The 20,048-nt window shown below is 40.2% G+C and overlaps 1 pseudogene; it reads left to right on the top strand.

Annotated features, from left to right (window-relative positions):
- Positions 1-18,491: 18,491 nt before the first annotated feature.
- Positions 18,492-20,048, top strand: part of LOC137095558 (delphilin-like) — a 125,722-nt pseudogene continuing 124,165 nt past the window's right edge.

Raw genomic sequence — 20,048 nt, 5'->3', positions numbered from 1 at the left:
GGCAAAGTGCCAATATTCCAAACTACTATGGCATGAGACCTCATGAACCCATGGTTCCACGGGCAGAGATTTACCTTCGATGTCAGAGGATGTAGCACTACTTGATGAATCAATACCTGAGCAAGTAGACAACACTGAAGCTCCATTATCGGAGCAAATGGACATGTCAGATACATCATATGATGAAGCTGTAACATATGATGACTCAAGAAGGAAAGGGCCTGTGTCTAATGCGAATGAGGATGTCGCTAAATTTACAGCAATGTTAGCAAGACTAATTAAGGCACTAGATCTACCTACCCCAAAACCGCCTGAACCAGTAGAAGATCCTATGTTTCTGGCAGATCAGCAAGAGGCAACAAATAGTACCACGCTACCGATTCTACCGTATCTCCTTAAACTTACAAAAGTGCCAGAAGGGTCTCCAGTGTCAGCTCCAGCTATACCTAGGAGAGTGGATAACCTTTACAGAGTGGACTTATCTAATGCTGACTGGGTTTACAAACCATTTATCCCCAACACAGTTGTAGCGGAGGTAGGCCAAGGAAAGAAATCAAAGAAAACAGCGCCTTCTGACAAAGAAGGTAGAAAAATAGACCCCTTGGGGAAGAAGGCTCATATAGCCGCAGGACTAATTACGCGGATGGCACATTATGCCACGTATATGTCCGCTTATCAAACGTTTCTATGGAACAAGATGTGCCCCTATATTGACTTGCTACCTCAGAATGAGCGACGTCTGCCGAAAGCTTTCCAATCAGAGGCGCTGTTGTTGGCAAAGTTTCAAAAGGACTTCGCTAAACATTTAGCGGACACTTCGGGAAAAATATTTGCAACCGCAACAGCGATCAGACATCATGCCTGGCTACGAGCGTCTTCCTTGTCAGAAGATGGGCGCACTCTTGCTGAGGATCTTCCGATGCATGAGACTGGTCTTTTTAATCCATTGACGGATGAGAGACTTAAGCACACACAGGAGATGAAAAAAACCATGCAGATCTATGGTTTCCCACGTCAGTCAAGTTACCAACAAAAACCAAGATGGCAGCAGCCCTATTACAGGAGATACCCTGGTAACTACTATAATGGGCAACAACGCCAACGAAACTTTCAAACTAACAAACCCTTTACACAAGGAAGACAAGTCTATGGAGCGAAGAATCGCTTCCAGCCTTACCAGAAAAAACCTAACCGTTCAGGGGGCAACAAGCAGCGTTTTTGACATTCATTCACATGATATATCAGAAACCGCATCTCCAAAGGGATTTGCAACTCTGGCCAATGTTTGTTTGCCACCTAGTGTATTAACGAATGTTACATGTTCTTTTAAACAGACCTATGATATAGGTCAGCAAGAGTTACCATGTTTTGGGTCACGTTTGACTCCTTTTTATAATGTTTGGGCTAATATTACTACAGATGCCTGGGTTTTAGAAATAATAAAAAACGGTTACAGTATTGAGTTTGAAGAATTGCCTCCAGTTGGCCATGTGAGGTCGACTCCTTCCTCCAGCCCACTGTTAGATGAAATTAGTAAGTTGTTGGAAAAGGGGGCGATTTGCTATGTACATCCATCAGAACATAATCAATGCTACTTTTCAAGATATTTTTTAGTGTCTAAGAAAGGTGGTGGTCAACGCCCCATTCTTGATTTGCGTAACGTTAATATCGTACCGAAGAAGTTCAGAATGGTTTCACTTAAAGTAATTTTACCTTTGCTAAATAAAAATGTTTGGTTCGCAACGGTGGACTTGAAGGATGCTTATTTCCATATTTCAATTAATAAAGAACATCAAAGATATCTGACTTTTATGATTGACAACCAGGCATATCAGTTTAGAGTGCTCCCCTTCGGGCTAGCAACAGCACCACGGGTTTTCACTAAGTGTATGGCTGTAATAGTGGCATATCTCTGCACAGCTGGGATAACGATTTACCCGTATATAGATGACTGGTTATTGGTGGCTAAGTCTAGGGACAGATTGGAAAACGACATTGTATTTTCTCCAGTCCCTAGGTCTAATAGTGAATTGGGAAAAATCCCACCTCGACCCGACGAGGAGAATACAATTCATCGGAGCCATGCTGGATTCGGAAGTGCAGAAGGCGTTCCTACCCAGCGACCAGTTCAAGAATCTACAAACTCTAATTTTGCAAACAGTAAAGCAAGACAGAATAAAAGTAAAGCACATCAAAAGAACACTAGGTCACATGGCCTCGACCACAGGGGTAACACCACATGCGAGGTTGCACATCAGGCCTCTGCGATCATGGTTCCTGTCGGTTTTCAAGCCTTTACATCACAGTCCCAATACCCGTTTTTCCCTACCTGGGGACATACGCAGATCCCTGCTGTGGTGGTCGGATCAACACAATGTCTGTGCTGGCCTACCTTTTCAGCAACCGGAACCGACAGTAGTTTTGACAACAGATTCATCACTCAGAGGTTGGGGTGCCCATGTAGAAGGTCTTACCGCCCAAGGCAAGTGGACAGCACAAGAGTCAGAGTCACACATAAATCTGTTGGAGCTACTGGCTGTAGAGAAAGCTTTAAAAGCATTCCAGCTGCTTCTCACAAATCAAAATGTTCAACTGGTTACAGACAATACCACAGTAATGTTTTACATAAACAAGCAGGGAGGGACTCATTCCACAACATTACTGACGTTAACGTTGGAGATATGGCATTGGTGCATAGAAAGAGGCATACATCTGATGGCCATTCATCTGCCAGGAGAACAAAATATACTAGCAGACTATCTAAGCAGGTCACCTTTACAACACCACGAATGGATGCTGAACAAGGAAGTGACATCGCTTCTGTTTTGGTCATGGGGTTGGCCGAAATTAGACCTATTTGCATCACCAGAGAACGCACAATGCAAAATGTTTTGTGCACGGCTGAGCCGGACTGCACTGCACAATTGTCTGCGAGATGCATTTCTGCAGGATTGGGGGAGCACAACAGTTTACGCTTTTCCTCCAATTCCCCTGCTGCTACGGGTGGTGTCGAAAATGTTCCAGGACAGAGCCCAGGGAATCTTGATAGCTCCATGGTGGCCTCGACAACCATGGTTTTCCCTGCTACTGCAGATGTCACGGAGGGTATTCATACGTCTACCAAGCAGGAAGGACCTTCTGGCAACACAGAACAATTTGGTCCTTTATCCAGATGTTCAAGCCCTGAAACTGACGGCTTGGAGAATATTTCCGAGCCAATGACTACAAATTTTACTCTATCTCGACCGATACAAGCAGTTTTAGAAGCTGCTCATAGGCGGTCGACAAAGAGATCGTACACCTATAAATGGACAAGGTTCACTAAATTTGTTCAGGAAAGGGGTGTAGAACCACTTAAAGCAACCACTTCTTTAATTTTAGATTTTTTGATGTCTTTAATGGACTCGGGTCTTTCAATCTCATCGCTAAAATGTTATCTTGCAGCTCTGTCATGGTATAGAAGAAAGGCTGGTTTAACATCTTGTTTTAAAGACCCTTTGATATCTTTGTTTCTGAAAGGGGCAAGGAATATAAGGCCTGCAGTTACCCCAGTGGCCCCGCCATGGAGCTTAGAGGTAGTACTCACGGCTTTAACAAAACATCCCTTTGAACCGTTGTCGACGACAGAAATGTCCTTTGTGTTGTGGAAAACGGCCTTCTTGGTAGCAATAATGTCTGCCAGGAGAGTAGGTGCGATGAACCTTACATGAGGATGCACAAGGATAAGGTGGTCCTTAGGACAGATGTTGTCTTTTTGCCAAAGGTACCTAGTACCTTTCATATGTCTCAGGAGATTGTTTTGCCGGCTTTTTTCCAAAACCCTACAACATCTTTAGAAAAGGCATTACATCTGTTGGATGTTCGTAGGGCATTAGCTTACTATGTAGATAGGACAGCAAAATCGCGGAAGACACCGAGGTTGTTTGTTACTTACAGGAATGATACTATAGGTTTACCAGTATCTTCGCAACGACTTTCAAAGTGGATTGTGTTGGCTATTCGTGCAGCTTACCGTGTTTCTGGCAAAGTTTTACCTTTGCAGGTAAAGGCGCATTCTATGAGGGCAGTTGCTACAACAACGGCCTTAATGAAAGGGATCCCGATCGACGCAGTGTGTAGAGCAGCGACCTGTTCTACGCCATTGACTTTCGTGAAGCATTACAAACTTAACATATTATCTAAGAAGGACGCCGCCTTCGGGAGAGCAATTCTGTTTTCAGCTGTGGCATGACGCCCACCGTCCAAGGTTAGCAGCTCGCTAGTCTATTACCATAGGTGGAAATCACAGGTGGTCATGAGGGGAAAGTGTAGGTTACTTACCTGTAAACATGTTTTCCCGAGTGACCACCTGTGGATTTGCACAGCCCGCCCTACCTCCCCGCTACGTCATGCCTCAGGACTTCTGTCTGCGAAATGCGGCGGAAGAATTGACCGTTAGCTCCATTTGGGGCTATTTATGTACTCGGAGGTGGGCATGGCTTAGCTAACGGTTTGTTGGAGTCTCAAGAATGTCTGATGCTGCCTGCGCGCGCGCAGGAATTACCATAGGTGCAAATCCACAGGTGGTCACTCGGGAAAACATGTTTACAGGTAAGCAACCTACACATTACATGTCTCTTCCTGTGGATCACAGTGAGGTCCATCATTATTGAAATGAAATAAAATACACACAACAAGAAACACTGTGTTAAAATACATGTTAAAAAGCAACAGACATTCAGAAAATGCAAAGGAGTAGGAAAAGACAAAACATATGGAAGCTCCTTCTTTGGAGGGCTTTAAACAAAGACTAGATGGATATTTGTTGGGAGGGCTTTGATTGCACTTTTCCTGTACTGCAGGGGTTGGACTAGATGGCCTTTGGGATCTCTTTCAACTCTATTATTCTATGAACACTGGTGCTCAATAGTCATCAGCCAGTTGTGATGATGGTACAAATTCTAGACTGACATTGCCTTAAATTCAGTCCTGAAAGTAGAAGCACTCAACAACTTGTTACTGAAGCTACTAGTTACTCAGTGTAAAGACGTGCCAATGCCACCTAAATGGGACCACCAAAATTATGTAAGGACGTATGTTAATCCACCTAATTCCACCATAAATTGTAAGGAAGTTCTGAGACTGCTAGATTAAACTGCCACCATTATATATAGAGACGCTGGTATTAAAGTCTCTGTTTATCCCTATTTGCGTTGTGATGTAACTTTGGTAGAGTGAAATGCACCAAACGTAAAAGCAATGGAGGAGGCAGGTTTAAAATACAAAGAGAACAAGTTTATTGTTAACAAAGCGTAATTGTTGCAATATTGAGATGTTGAACTTGGCACAAGCTTGATGGTTACAATATGGCTTGGTTGAGATACATTCAGGCTTCTGATGTTACAATCTTATAAACTCCTTCTTCAGTGAAGTGCTTTATTATTTCAGTGTTCCCTGTTGTGAATATTCACACTGTTTGTCCTATACCGGATCAAACCACTGATCCCCAGTCTTCCACTACTGGCGATCCTAAAACCCCCTCTGTTAGATTCTTTTTAACTCAAGCAATCTAACGAGGTTTCACCTTCAGCTCCCTTGCTGAAGAAATATTCACAGATACTAAGAACTAACTGAATTTACACTGCTTCACAACACAGAGCCCTAACTGACTCTGCTCCTCTTCTCAGGGTCTCTTCCTCCTGACTAAACTACTTTTCCAGAGTCCTATCTGACTCTGCTCCTCCTCTCAGGGTCTCATCCTCCTGACTGAAAATTAACTGTCGCTTTCAAACCTTTTTCTCCTTAAGCTCCGCCCACCTCCTCTTCTGCCTTGTCACCATGGCAACCTATCTCTCACAGCTAGGCCATGGCAACCCATGTAAAACATACAGTTTAAACACAGTATAATAAACACTTTATAATAAACATTTCTCTACACCTTCCCCCCCCAGAAAATTTATTTTTGGACCATTCTCAATCCTAGAATGGCAAAAATAATTCCACATATTATTCAACAATAAATACATATACACCAATTCTGAAAGGGAAACATATTATGGTTAAGTACATTTCAATTACACATACATACAAACCTTTAACCTATGGAATCCTAGATAAGGCGTCCGCCACTATGTTTCGTTTACCTGAAACATGTTTAATTTCAAATATAAAATCCTGTAAACACAAACTCCATCTTAACAATTTGTTATTCGTACCTTTCACATTATCTAGCCATCGTAATGGAGCATGGTCTGTTTGTAAGGTAAACTTCCTACCCCACAAATACGGTTTTAGTTTCTTAACTGACCAGATAATGACATAGCATTCCTTTTCAATTGTTGACATACTATACTCATTAGAATGCCATTTTTTACTTAAGAACAATATAGGTCTGTCTTCTCCTTCTACATCTAATTGGCTTAGGACAGCTCCTAGCCCAGTATCTGATGCATCACACGTTAAAATAAAAGGCTTGTCAAAATCTGGTGCCATTAGGACAGAATCTGAAGTAATGGATTTCTTCAATTGATCCATGGCAGTTTGACAATTTGGAGTCCAAATTACCTGGTTCGGGTTCTTCTTTTTAGTAAGATCCGAAAGAGGGGCTGCCAGATTACTAAAAGATGGGATAAATTTTCGATAGTATCCAGCCAATCCAAGGAATGCCCTAACCTGTTTTTTCGTTTTGGCCACTGGCCACTGGTGAATAACTGCCACTTTAGTAGGGTCAGGTCGAATATGACCTCCTCCCACTAAATGTCCTAAATACTTGGTAACATTGTATCCTATCCTACACTTAGAAGCTTTAATAGTTAACCCTGCTTCTCTCAACCTGTTTAACACCAGATCCAAATGTTCAAGGTGATCTTCCCATGAATTGCTAAAAATCCCTATATCATCAATATAAGCTACACAGAAAGACCCCAGTCCACTCAAAACACTGTCCACTAATCTTTGAAATGTGGCCGGGCTATTTTTTAGCCCAAAAGGGAGGACATAAAATTCATATAACCGACTTTGGGTCCGGAAGGCGGTTTTGTGTCGATCCTGTGGTGCCATGGGCACTTGCCAAAATCCCTTAGTCAGATCGATACTACTAATAAAGTTGGCCTTCCCCATCCTTTCTAGCAGATCGTCTAAACGTGGCATAGGATAAGTGTCTGTCTGGGTTACTTTATTTAACCTCCTATAGTCTACACAAAACCTAATTGTCTTGTCTGGCTTCTGTACTAACACTATAGGTGAAGCCCAAGAGCTAACCGATGGAGCAATAATACCTAGGTCCAACATTTCTCTAATCTCTTTTTCAATACATTCATTAATTCTCCCCGTGACCCTGTAGGGTGGAGATACTATAGGAGTGGCATCACCGGTGTTTATTTGATGCTGGACTCCTTGGACCTTTCCTGGCAAATCCGAAAATATGTCTCTATATTTACTTAAAACTTCTACAACCTTTCTATGCTGTGGTTGGGACAATTCTATGTTCATATCTACCCGATCTAAATTTTTGTACTGTTCACGATCACCCTCCCAAAAAGAAAAGGGACCGGATTCCTCTTCCGAAACAACAAAACATACATTCGCAGACCTTACAACATAAGGCTTTAACATGTTTACATGGACTCTTCTTTTTACATTGGAATGTTCATCAAAAATATCATAGTTTATGTGGTTGTACTTTCTGATGATCTTCCAGGGTCCAGACCAATCCAATTGAAGTTTGTTGGTTTTGTTGGGAGATAAAAATAAAACTTCATCTCCGATGTTGAAGATCTTTGGTTTAGCAGTAGAGTCATAATAGTCTTTTTGTCTCTGCTGAGCCACAAGTAAATGTTCTTGAGCAATGTCTCTAGCTAGCTGCATTGTTGCTTGAAGATCCTTTAAATACTCCGACACTGGAACTGGATCTGTCGCCGGACTTTCTTCCCAATATTCTCTTATCAGGTCTAACGGACCACGAGCTTTCCTTCCATATAGCAATTCAAATGGACTGTAGCCAGTACTGAGGCGGAGTCTCATGACGTCAGGGACGTGCTGGCAAGGTTTGCTCCTGCAGGAGCCTAGCTTGCGACGGGTGAGAACTCCTTGCTGTTGTTGTTGCTGTTGTTATGGAACATTTCCAAATAAGGATGCTGATGGTGCTAATGATGGAGGAGCATTTCCAGATAAGGATTATTATTATTATTATTATTATGGAACATTTCCAGTTAATGGTGATTATGATAATCAAACATTTCTAGATAACTATTATTGTTGTTGTTGTTGTTATTATTATTATTATTATTTGAAACACAGCGAGATGAGTCCACAGCAGACACAATCACTTTGCTGGCTGTTGTATTGGATCACACGTCGGTCACTTCCCAAGTGTCCAGGACTGTGTGATGTATCGGCAAATAATGCGTGCAGATCCCAGTAAGGTGGCCTTTTGCAGCTGACAAATGGTAATCTTGTCAGCGCCAATTGTGTTTAAGTGCAGGCCAAGGTCTTTAGGCACTGCACTAAATGTGCCGATTACCACTGGGACCACCTTGACTGGCTTGTGCCAGAGTCTTTGCAGTTTGACCTTTAAATCCCCATATCATGTCAGCTTTTCCAGTTGTTTCTCTTCAATCCTGCTGTCACCTGAGATTGCAACATTGATGATCCATACTTGGTTTTTAACACGATTATTATTATTATGGGATATTTTCAGATGTGGAGGAGAATGGCCATTTCCAGATAAGGATTATTATTATTATTATTATTATTATTATAATTATTATTAGGATTACAGTGAGGATTACAGTATTACTATTTTTATGGAGCATTACCAGATAAGAATGATGATGATGATGATGGAGCATTTCCAGATAACGATTATTATTATTATCATTATCATCATCATTATGGAGCATTTCCAGAAATTGATTATGATGGTGATGAAGTTGATGATGAAGCGCTTCCAGATAAGGATGATGACGATGATGATGATTATTATTATTATTACTATTATTATGGAGCATTTCCAGATAAGGATTACTACTACTACTACTACTACTACTATTATGGAGCATTTCCAAATAAGGAAGATGGAGCATTTCCAGATAAGGATTATTATTATTACCACTACTACTATTATGCAGCACTTCCAAATAAGGATGATGGAGCATTTCCAGATTATTATTATTATTATTATTATTATAAAGGATGTCCAGATAAGGATTACTTCATTACTATTTTTATGAAGCATTTTCAGATAAGGATGATGTTGGAGCATCTCCAGATAATGATCATTATCATCATCATCATGGAGTGTTTTCAAATTATTATTATTATTATTATTGAGTATGTCCAGATAAGGATTACTCCATTTCTATTTTTATGGAACATTTCCAGATAAAGATGATGATTAGTATCATGCTTTTATCTCTTGACCAAGATGTAATGCAAATTAGAACATTAAAAATACCAATGGAGACTTCCGGTGCACGAAAATGGCGAGGAGACGGGCACTATAGAGCTCCGGCAAGTGCCTCCCCTGTCCAGGCGACTAGGTAGAGCTGCAGCTCCCTTCCCTACCGCGGATCAAAATGGAGGGAACAGCGGAACCGGGGAAGCCGCCGACGGTCTAGAAGGGGGCCCCCTCCTCAAGAGGGGGTCACCAAATAGACCCGGCAAGGCTCCCGAGGTACGGCGGGTCGCGGCAGGGCTGAGTGGGTTGGACTCCCGAATACATCCCCGACCACGTGCATTTTAGATGGAGAGAAATAATCCTTGGAAAGAAAAAGTAAGTGAAAATAAGTAAAGGATTCGGAGAGGAGGGTGGGATCCCCTCTAGAGAAAGAAAGAGGGAAGAAAACCCCAGACGTATACAGAGACGTATAAGGAGAGAATTTGTGGAGAGGAAGAGGTGAGAAAAAGATAGAGAAGAAGAGAGGAGACTCTGGCCTCCGGACTTCCGGGAGAAAATAACATAAAAGTTAAGAACAGAAACTCGATAACTTACAAACTAAAAGAAAAAAGATAGCAAAAGAAGTCACAAGAAGATCATAAAGTTAACCCTAATATCCACTAAAGGACCCAAAACACAGAGAAGGGACAGAAGAGACCAAAGAGAGTAGAAAATATACTATTATATTATATTATTACATTATTTGTACATATTATTGGATTAAAAACAAACTAACAAATAAATAAATAAATAAATAAAGAAGCACGAAGAGAGAGAGAGGGAGGAGACTGACCTTGAGGTGGGTTGTTTAGTCTACGCAGCCCAATAAGGAAACAGAGAGGAGATCACGCGAGAGCAGAGCGCGAAAAAAGACGCGACCTGGAAAGAAGCAAAGATTGCGAGAAGAAACGTGAGAAAATGAGAATTGGGAACAGGAAGTCAAGAACAAGAAAGAGGAGGAAGAAAAATACGGGGACACAAGGAACGGAAGGAATATAAGGAAGGACAGAGAGGAAGACGGAAGACGAAAAGGAGCGGCAAACCCAACGAAGAAAAGGGAAAAGGGAAACAGAGAAATACGGAGAAGCGGAGAGAGGCGGAGAGAAGAATACGGAGCCAAACGGGAAGAAAGAAAGACAGGACAGAATAGAAGACAAGGAGAAAGGTAAACAGGAAAGGAGTCTATAGAAGGGTGAATAAGAAAAGAAGGAAATAAATAAAGACAAATAAATAAATAAATAAAAAATAAAAAAGACAAATAATAAATAATAAATAACAATAATAAGTAACAAAAATAGTAAATAAATAATAAATAAAATAAAATAAAATAAATAAAAATTGAATAATAACAAATAAACAAATAATAAAATAATAAAAAGGAAGAGCATAAAAGCAAATACAAAAGGTAAAACAAAGGCATATACACCCTATAATTACATTCAGAGTTAAGCATTGCCAAAGAGACTGCCAGATACAAGTGGACTTTTTATAAGTTGGACTGATACTATACTAATAAAACGCTTGTTCGCAGATAACAACGCTTACTCAAGGAATACAAATGGCAACAATAATGAAATTAAAAATGGAAAAGAAATTCCTTCACTGTCCTCTTCTAAGAATGGCAAAGAAATTAAAGAAACCAAAGAGATAAAAGAAACCCAAAGATAAAGAGAAGGAAATTAAAGAAGTCACCACCCCCAGCAGTAATTACAATGTGACTAATATAGGCAGAAGATCATCTTCGGGGAAGATATGAGAATGATAGAATTACTAAAAGAAATAAAAGCCATTGGGAAGAAATTAACTGAGATGAACGAAAAACAGGACGCATACCAGAAGGTAGCACAAGAGCAAATGGCTGAATTAAAGAAGGAAATTAAGGAAGAGCTGGGGGCGATGAGAAGTGACGCCGAAGTAATGAAGGAAGAAATAAAACAACTACAGACAAAGAGTGGAGAAGATGAAGAAAGACATGCTGCAACACAGACAAGAATGAGAAATCTGGAAGTATTAAACCAAAAATTAATGGCTAGACAAGAAAATTAGGAGACGAGAGAGACAGAATACCAACTAAGACTAAGAAACATAAGAGAAGAGGAGGACGAAGACATAAGAGAAAAAACCACAGAGATTTTAGCAGAATTACTACAATGTACAACACAATATATGGAAGAACAAACAGATAGAATCTTCAGGGTGAATACAAACTTTGCAAGAAAGAATAAAACCGACCGAGACGTTATAGCACAATTTACAAGAAAAGTGACAAGAGACGAAATTTTGAAAATAAGCAACAAAAGAGTAATCTGCTACAAAGATAGACGGGTGGTGATCCTGAAAGAATTCCCGGGTTCAGTCATTAACAACAGAAGGAAGTATGCCTTCCTTACAGAAGAGCTCAAAAAACAAGACATCAGATTTCGATGGGAAAAGGACGAAGGATTGATGGCAACACATAACGGACAGAAACATTGGATAAAAACGTTGGAAAAAGTTAGAAGATTCTACAAAGAAATAGTGAAAGAAAGAGAGGAAGAAAGACAAGAAGACTTAGAACACGAAGGAAAACAACCTAAAAAACAACATACAATACTGATTGAAAAAAACATCATAGAACCTAGAAATCACAAACAAGATTGGAGAACCCCGAGAGAGACAACAGACCACACACCAGAAGAAGACTTGAGAAACAGGAAGGAAGGAGAAGGAGAGAAAGAACAACAAGAAGGAAAAGTATAAACAAAGACAAGAGAAGGAACCCCTCTTCTTCTTCTTCTCTTTTCCCCTTTAACTGACTATGGACTTAAAAATCTATTGTAACAATATTAATGGTTTGAATTCTGCTAATAAAAGAAATAAAGTTTTTAACAATTTTAAAAAAAGAAATTGTCATGTAATTGCCATACAAGAGACACATATAGCCCATAAGCATACCGCACACCTAGTAAATAAGCACTTAGGGAAATTATACTATGCATCTGCCCCCGAAAAGAAGAGAGAAGTAGTGACATATATAAAAGATAACATTGAATCCGAACTGGCCTTCAAAGACCAGGATGGAAGAATGTTAGGAGACAAAATCACATGGCAAAATGCCAAAATACTAATTTGTAATATATATGCCCCTAACGAAGCAAAATCTACATTTGTGAAACTACTGGAGGAAAATATAGCAAAACAACAATTTGACAATTTAATTATTATGGGAGATTTCAATAGCGTCACGGATAGTAAAAAGGACAGATCACCAGGGGATAAACATATAAAGAAAGGAGAAAAGAAAGTAGGACAGATCCCCAAAACATTAATAAGAATGTTAAAGGAATTGAACACAGAAGACGGATGGAGACAAAGAAACGAAGAGGCCCAAGATTACACTTTCTTCTTGGCCAGACACAAAACCTGGTCGAGAATTGATATGATCTGGGCCTCTGCGTCTCTCATACTCAAAGTTAAAAAGATAAAAATACTTCTGAGAATGGACTCTGACCACTGCCCCCTGGAGATGGAAATTAGAGGAGAGCAAAAACAATGGAGATGGAAATTAGATGAAAATTTATTATTAAAAGAAGAAGATATTGAAAGGAACAGAAAATTACTGAAAGAGTATTTTGAAAATAATGCTGTAGAAGGTACAAAAACTTTTACCCTATGGGAAGCAAGCAAAGCAGTGATGAGGGGGCACCTGATTCAACAAAAAGCTAGAAGAAAAAAGGAAAGGACACAAAAAATGAAAGAAATAGGAGAAAAAATTGAGAAAGAAGAAAGAAAACTAAAGAACGAACCAAAAATAAAAAAATAATAACTTAGCAAAATTGCAGAAAGAAAAGGAATTCTTGGAGCTAGAAGAAAGAGCAAAACAACTGAAATTTATAAAAGCGGAATATTTCCAAAATGCAAACAAGCCAGGAGCCTGGTTAGCAAGGAAACTTAGAAAGAAGAAAGAAGAAAGAATCATAACAAAAATTAAAACTGGAGAAAACATTTATATGGAAGAAAAAGGAATAAAAAGCCAATTTGAAAAATACTATAAAGCACTGTACCGAGATGAGCAAATAAAAAATGAAAATATAATGAAATATTTGAGAAAGAGGAAGATTAAAAAAATAACGGAAGAGGAAAGAGAAGAATTAAACAAAGAAATAACAGAAAAAGAAATCTTCACAGCAATAAAAAATCTGAAAGTGAATAAGGCACCAGGCCCGGACGGATATTCCGCAATCTACTATAAAAAGTTACAAGCAGAACTAGTACCATACCTGAACAGAGTAATAAACAAAGTACAGGAGAAACAGGAAATATCACCATCATGGAAACAAGCTAACATTTGCGTAATCCCAAAAGAAAACAAAGACCCAGAAAAAGTAGAAAACTACAGACCGATTTCCTTGTTAAATTTAGACTACAAAATATTCAGTAGTATCCTGGCAGAAAGACTTAAAAACTTTTTAGTAAATTGGATACAAGAAGACTAAGCTGGATTTCTACCTGGAAGAAACCAAAGTGAAAATGTAAGAATTATAATTGACTTAATCGAATACTATGAGAAAAACATTCAAAAAGAGGTAATGTTCCTAACAATTGACGCAGAAAAAGCGTTTGATAAAATAAATTGGAATTTCTTCAAACTGTTAATAGGAGAGATGGATATGGGTTTTAGATTCCGGAATTTGGTAGAAGCAATATATAAGACACAAAATGCAAAAATTATAGTAAATGGACAAGAGATTAATAAAATCGATATAAGAAAAGGGACAAGACAAGGATGTCCGCTGTCACCATTAATATTTATAATGACCTTAGAAGTCCTCTTGAACAACATTAGAGAGGACACAGAACTGAAAGGAACAAGAATAAAGGACCAATCATACAAATGTCGGGCATTCGCAGATGACATTATCTGCATCATCGAAGAACCAAATAAAAAATTAAACAAATGGATAGAAACGATTAACGAATTTGGGAAAGTAGCAGGTTTTAAGCTAAATCTAGAGAAAACGGAAGCAATAACCAAAAATATAACAAAGAAAAAAATAGAGCAGATTAAAGAAACATGGAAGATAAAAATAGTATCTAAAATAAAATATTTAGGAATCACAATTACACCAAATAACTCGCAACTATTAGAAAATAATTATATAAAAACTTTTTAAGGAAATTAAAAAGGACTTAGAAAATTGGAAAAACCTAAAAATATCACTCCTGGGAAGAATTTCATGTATAAAAATGAATATTCTGCCGAGAATGTTATTTCTTTTCCAAAACCTTCCAATAATCAGGAACCAAAAGGGAATTACTGAATGGAATAAAGATATCAGAAAATTTATTTGGCTAAAAAAGAAACCTAGAATCAGCTTCAAGAATTTGACCGATGAAAAGGAAAGAGGAGGCCTAGCCTTACCAGATTTAGGATTGTACGCGGAGGCAAGTGCGCTAACATGGGCCACGGATTGGATAAAATTGAAAAAGGAAAAACTGCTAAACTTGGAAAGCTTTGATTTACGAAGAGGGTGGCACGCGTACATTTGGTACGAAAAAACAAAAATAGAAAACCATTTCCTCAGAGCGGCAATCATCAAAACATGGAATAAATACAAGAAAAGAATGTACAACAAAACACCAAAATGGGTGTCACCCCTCGAATCCTGTCAAAGGAAAGAACTTGGCTGGATAAAGTGGCCAAATTACAATGAATTAACAAAAGAGGAGAAAAAAGAAATAACTTTAAAGCCCCTAGATGAGATAAAAAAAAAAACATACACAAATATGTCATGGCTACAATATAGGCAAATACAAGAATATTTTGGCAAAGACAGAGAAATAGGATTTGAGGAAAGAGGAAACACTTGGGACAGGATCTGGGACACAGAAAGGAAAAAATATCAAAAATATACAAAAAATTACTGAGATGGAGTACGGAAGAGGAAGAAGTGAAAGAATGCATGGTGCAATGGGCTAAAAACATACATAGGTAGAACAATTGGACTAGAAGAATGGGCAAAAATCTGGAAGAAAAAAATCAAATACTTAAAAACATATGATATGCAAGAGAATTGGGCAAAATTATTTTTTAGGTGGTACCTGACACCATACAAACTAAACAAATACTACAAAAATCTAGACCCAAAATGCTGGAAATGCGGCAACACAGAAGACACATTCTTCCACATGTGGCGGTGTAAAAATGCGAAGACTTATTGGAAAGAAATACATGACACACTACAAAAAACTCTGAAAGTTCAAATACCCTTTCAGCCAGAAACCTTCTTACTGGGAATAATAAAAGAAGACGTGGAAAAAAATAAGGACAAACTGATATTCTTGGCTACAACAGCACCACGAATGTGCTACGCCAAGGTATGGAGAAAGAATGAAATACCTAACATAGAGGAATGAAAAAGGAAATTGTTGGAGGTGAAAAACATGGACAGGCTGAGCTTTCTACTACAAAGGAGTAAAGGAATAGCAGAGACAGAGACAGATTGGACAATATTTAACGAATATCTCAAATAAATAAATATAAATTACATGTACAAATGTTACATGCGGGCATATACTGACACACAGACACAAATTCCTCAGTGGGAACTACTACAAAGAGAAGAAAAGGAAAGGAAGAAGGAAAGAAAAGGAAAAGACCATCCTCAAAGAATCTTGGAAGTTAACTGGGAAGAGAAGACCCCCCTTTTTTCTACTTACTTCTTGTTTTCTTTTTTCTTTTTAATATTTCTCTCTTTTTAAACTACTACTTTATTCTTTCCCTCTTTAGACCCTCACTGTCAACCCATTTCTATAAATCTTCCAATTGCATACCCATACCCTACCCAAACCTTCCTCACTATCTTTTTTATTTTCATTCCACTGCCCACCAAAAACGCTCTTTTATCTACTATGTAATATGAAAATTCAATAAAGATTATTTTTTTTAAAAAAATACCAATGGATTTAAAATCTTAAAACAGAAAACACACATTAATCAAAATCACTCAAATCACATTTAAAAACAGAATCGTCCTAATATCCTATAAGACCTTTCCTCTTTAAAATGGTCCCACTCTTGGGCTGCAAAGGCTGAAGACCTTGCTAAACTACAACTCCAGGGAACCCATTGTATAGAGCCATGGCAGTTCAAGTCGTGCCAAAAATCATCTGTTTGGCAATGCGGATTGTTTTCTGTGTTTGTGCCATGTTTCTTCTCTCCCAGCCAAGGCTGCCCTGCACATGACTGCCTTATTAAGTTACCATCCCTGGATAGAGTTTGCCATAGAAACCTAGCCTGTAACCGATTCCATTGTGCCAAAGAGGCAGCTGCAGCACTTTCGCTGTGTGGCCGGGAGACACCAGCCGGGCCCTGCGCACAGTAAGTCAGGTAAGGCTGATTCAACTGCATTCTCAGAACTGTGTGCGTCCAAGTGCAGACACTGTATACTGCAGGTGTATCTACACTCTAGGATGAATGTAGTTTGGTGCCACTTTTATTATGTCTCAATGCTAGGAGGAACTGGGAGTTGCAGCTTGGCATGGCATCCACACTCTCTACAGGGAAGGGGAAAGAGTTTGTTAAACTCTCAGATTCCATAGCATTGAGCCAAGGCAGTTAAAGTGGAGTCCAACTGCATTCATTTTACAGTGGAGATGGACCAATTCCATAGTATTCAGCTAAAGCAGTTAAAGTGCATTAATTCTGCAAGGGGGATGGACCCTTAGACTATACACAAAAGCCTTCACTTTCCATTTCATCCATCTTCTTCTTGAATAATAATAATAATAATAATAATAATAATAATAATGTAATAATAATAATGTCGTCCACATATTATTGCCATTGGGCAGACCTTGTATTTGATGGGATGAGCCAACGGTTGAGTTTTTCGACCAGAAATTGGAAACAGGATCATTTTTGGCAAATGGTAGATTTTGGCAAATGGTAGATTTGCATGAAACCCAAAGGAGTTGATTGACGACAAATCGGATAGGATAGGATTATTGCCATTATTATTATTATGTTGTCAAAGGCCTTCATGGCTGGAATCATTGGGTTACTACTGCATGCTGGAAGATGCCATACAGCCTGAAAAACTCAAAGCAACCATTATTATTATTATTATTATTATTATTATTATTTTCTTTATATCCCACCTTCCTCCTCCTGAGGGGACCCAAGGCAGCTAACCATCACAAACTTCAATCAATTTAAAACGAAGGAAATTTCCTTGCCCAGGACTGGACACACGGGATTATTCCAAGTGACCCAAACCGAAGAGAATGGTCTATGACTTTTATCCATCGAGATTTGATATTTATTGATGCAGCCTAGGCTTGCATTGGCCTTTTTAGCCACTGCATCGCACTGTGAACTCATGTTCAGGTTGTTCCTTAACAAGATTTGGTTTCCAGACTTTGCTGGCCCTTCTCTGGACATGAGCTTCTGGCCCCCTCACTATCTCTTTCCAAAAACCCCCAGGGTTCTCCAGCCACCTTCTGACCTCAAGGCATTAGCGCCTTTCTCCATTGCTCAGTCCCTATATCTAATCCAATTTAGCCCTTGACAGCATCAGATCCCAAGGAAATTCCTGCCAGGGAAGGGAGGAAAAGAAAGAAGGAAGACAGAGGAAAGAAGAGGGGAAGGAAAATAAGGGAGGAAGAAAAGGAAGGAAGTGAAGGGAGGGAAAGGAGGAAGAGAAAGAAGAAAGGGAGGAAGGGAAGAAGAAAGAAGGAAGACGGGTGGAAAGGAGGAAGGGACAGAAGGAAGGCAGGAAGGAAGAGAGGGAAAGGAAAAAGATAAAGGAGGGAGTGAGGGGGAGTAAAGGGAGGAAGAGAAGAAAGGAAGGAAGTGAAGGGAGGGAAAGGAGGAAGAGAAAGAAGGAAGACAAGGAAGGAAGACAACTAAGGAAGGCAAGCAAACGGAGGAAAGAAAGGAGGGAAGAGAAAAAAGAAACAAATTGGGAGGGAAGAGATTAGAAAAGCGGAAAGACTCACAAACAAGGAAGAACAGAAGGAAGGAAGGAAAGAAAGAAGAAAGGAAAGTAAAAGAAAGATAGATAGAAAGTTTCTGCATCCTTCCCCAGGTGCCACCATGTGCATCACCAACAAAGGCTGGCCTGAGGAATTGGGCTTCCGGATTGGTGGCAACGGGCCCTGCTTCATCCTGATGGTGGATGATGGGAGTAGTGCCCAGGTGGCCGGCCTGCGACCGGGGATCAAGTCCTGGAGGTGGAAGGCCAGCCGGTCTCTGCCTTGAACTGTGAGGCCTTGATCGCATTGGCCTGGCGATGCCAGAACGTGCCCCCCAGCATCGGGGTGGTCTCCTGCATCCAGCAAGTGGACATTGGTCATTGGATGAGGGTCGCAGTGGTTTCAGTAAGTGAGTAAAGATACTGCAAATCCCATCATCCATGGTCCATCCCCCTTAGAACTGCATCAGGATGAAGAGTGGGCCATGAGTACTCTGTGTGCCAAGTTTGGGCCTGGTCTGTGATTTGTAAGGGCTACAATGTTCTGTGGGAAGTGAATCGGGTGAAGGTACTGCAAATCCCATCATTAGTGGCCCATCCTGCCCTGAACTGCACTGGAAGTCCCATCATCCATCGTCCGTCCTTCTCCAAACAGCATCGGGATGTAGAGTGGGTCAAGGTGGCTCTGTGTGCCAAGTTTGGTCTTGATCGGACATTAGTAATGGTTGCAGCAGTCTTGGGAAGGGAGTGGAGGTACTTGAAGTCCCATCATCCATGGTCCGTCCTTGAAAGTGCACCAGGATGTAGAGTGGGTCATGGGGACTCTGTGTGCCAAGTTTGGTCTTGATCAGTCATTGGCGAGGGTCTCAGTGGTCTCAGGAAGTGAGTAAAGTGACTGCAAGTCCCATCATCCATAGTCAAATTCTTCCAAACCGCACCAGGATGTAGAGTGGGTCATGCGGTGTAAATTGTGGTCCTGATCCATCATTGTTGGCAGTTGTATTGGTCTTAGGAAGGGAGTGCAGGTATTGCAAGTCCCATCATCCATGGTGCATCCTCCTCCAAACCACACCAGGATGTAGAGTGCGTCATGGAGACTCAGTATGCCAAGTTTGGTCTTTATCGGTAATTGGATGAGGGTTGCAGTGGTCTCAAGAATTGAGCAAAGGTACTGCAAGTCCCATAATCCATGGTCCATCCCTAGCCAATCCACACCAGGACGTAAAGAGGGTCATGAGAGGTCTATGTGCCAAGTTTGGTCCTGATCAGTCATTGGATGAGGTTAACAGCGGTCTCAGAATGTGAGTGATGGTACTGCAAGTCCCATCATCCATGGTTCATCCTCCTCCAAACTGCAGTAGGATGTCGAGTGGGCCATGGGGGCTCTGTGTGCCAAGTGTGGTCTGTATTGGTAATTGTCTGACTCAGCCCCCTCTGGCCTTTTCCTTTCCTCTCTTTGTCATCTCGGAATCTTGGAATTGAGGCTGGCCAATCAGAGACCATATGCAAATTTCCTTCTCATGTCCCCGTTTCTGCCATGAACTCTTTTCTCCACCAGGGGCTCCTATTGAAGCTGGCCAATCAGAGACCATATGCAAATAGCACCACTGGCTGGCCAATCAAAACGCTGGCACATACTCCTCCCGTCGCACCGCCACACTTTTGTCTGCCGCATACAA

The sequence above is a fragment of the Anolis sagrei genome, chromosome Y (genome assembly GCF_037176765.1).
Source record: "Anolis sagrei isolate rAnoSag1 chromosome Y, rAnoSag1.mat, whole genome shotgun sequence".
NCBI classification, from domain to species: Eukaryota; Metazoa; Chordata; class Lepidosauria; order Squamata; family Dactyloidae; genus Anolis; species Anolis sagrei.
Note: the sequence above shows the minus strand (reverse complement) of the source record. Positions and strands in the feature narration are given on the sequence as shown.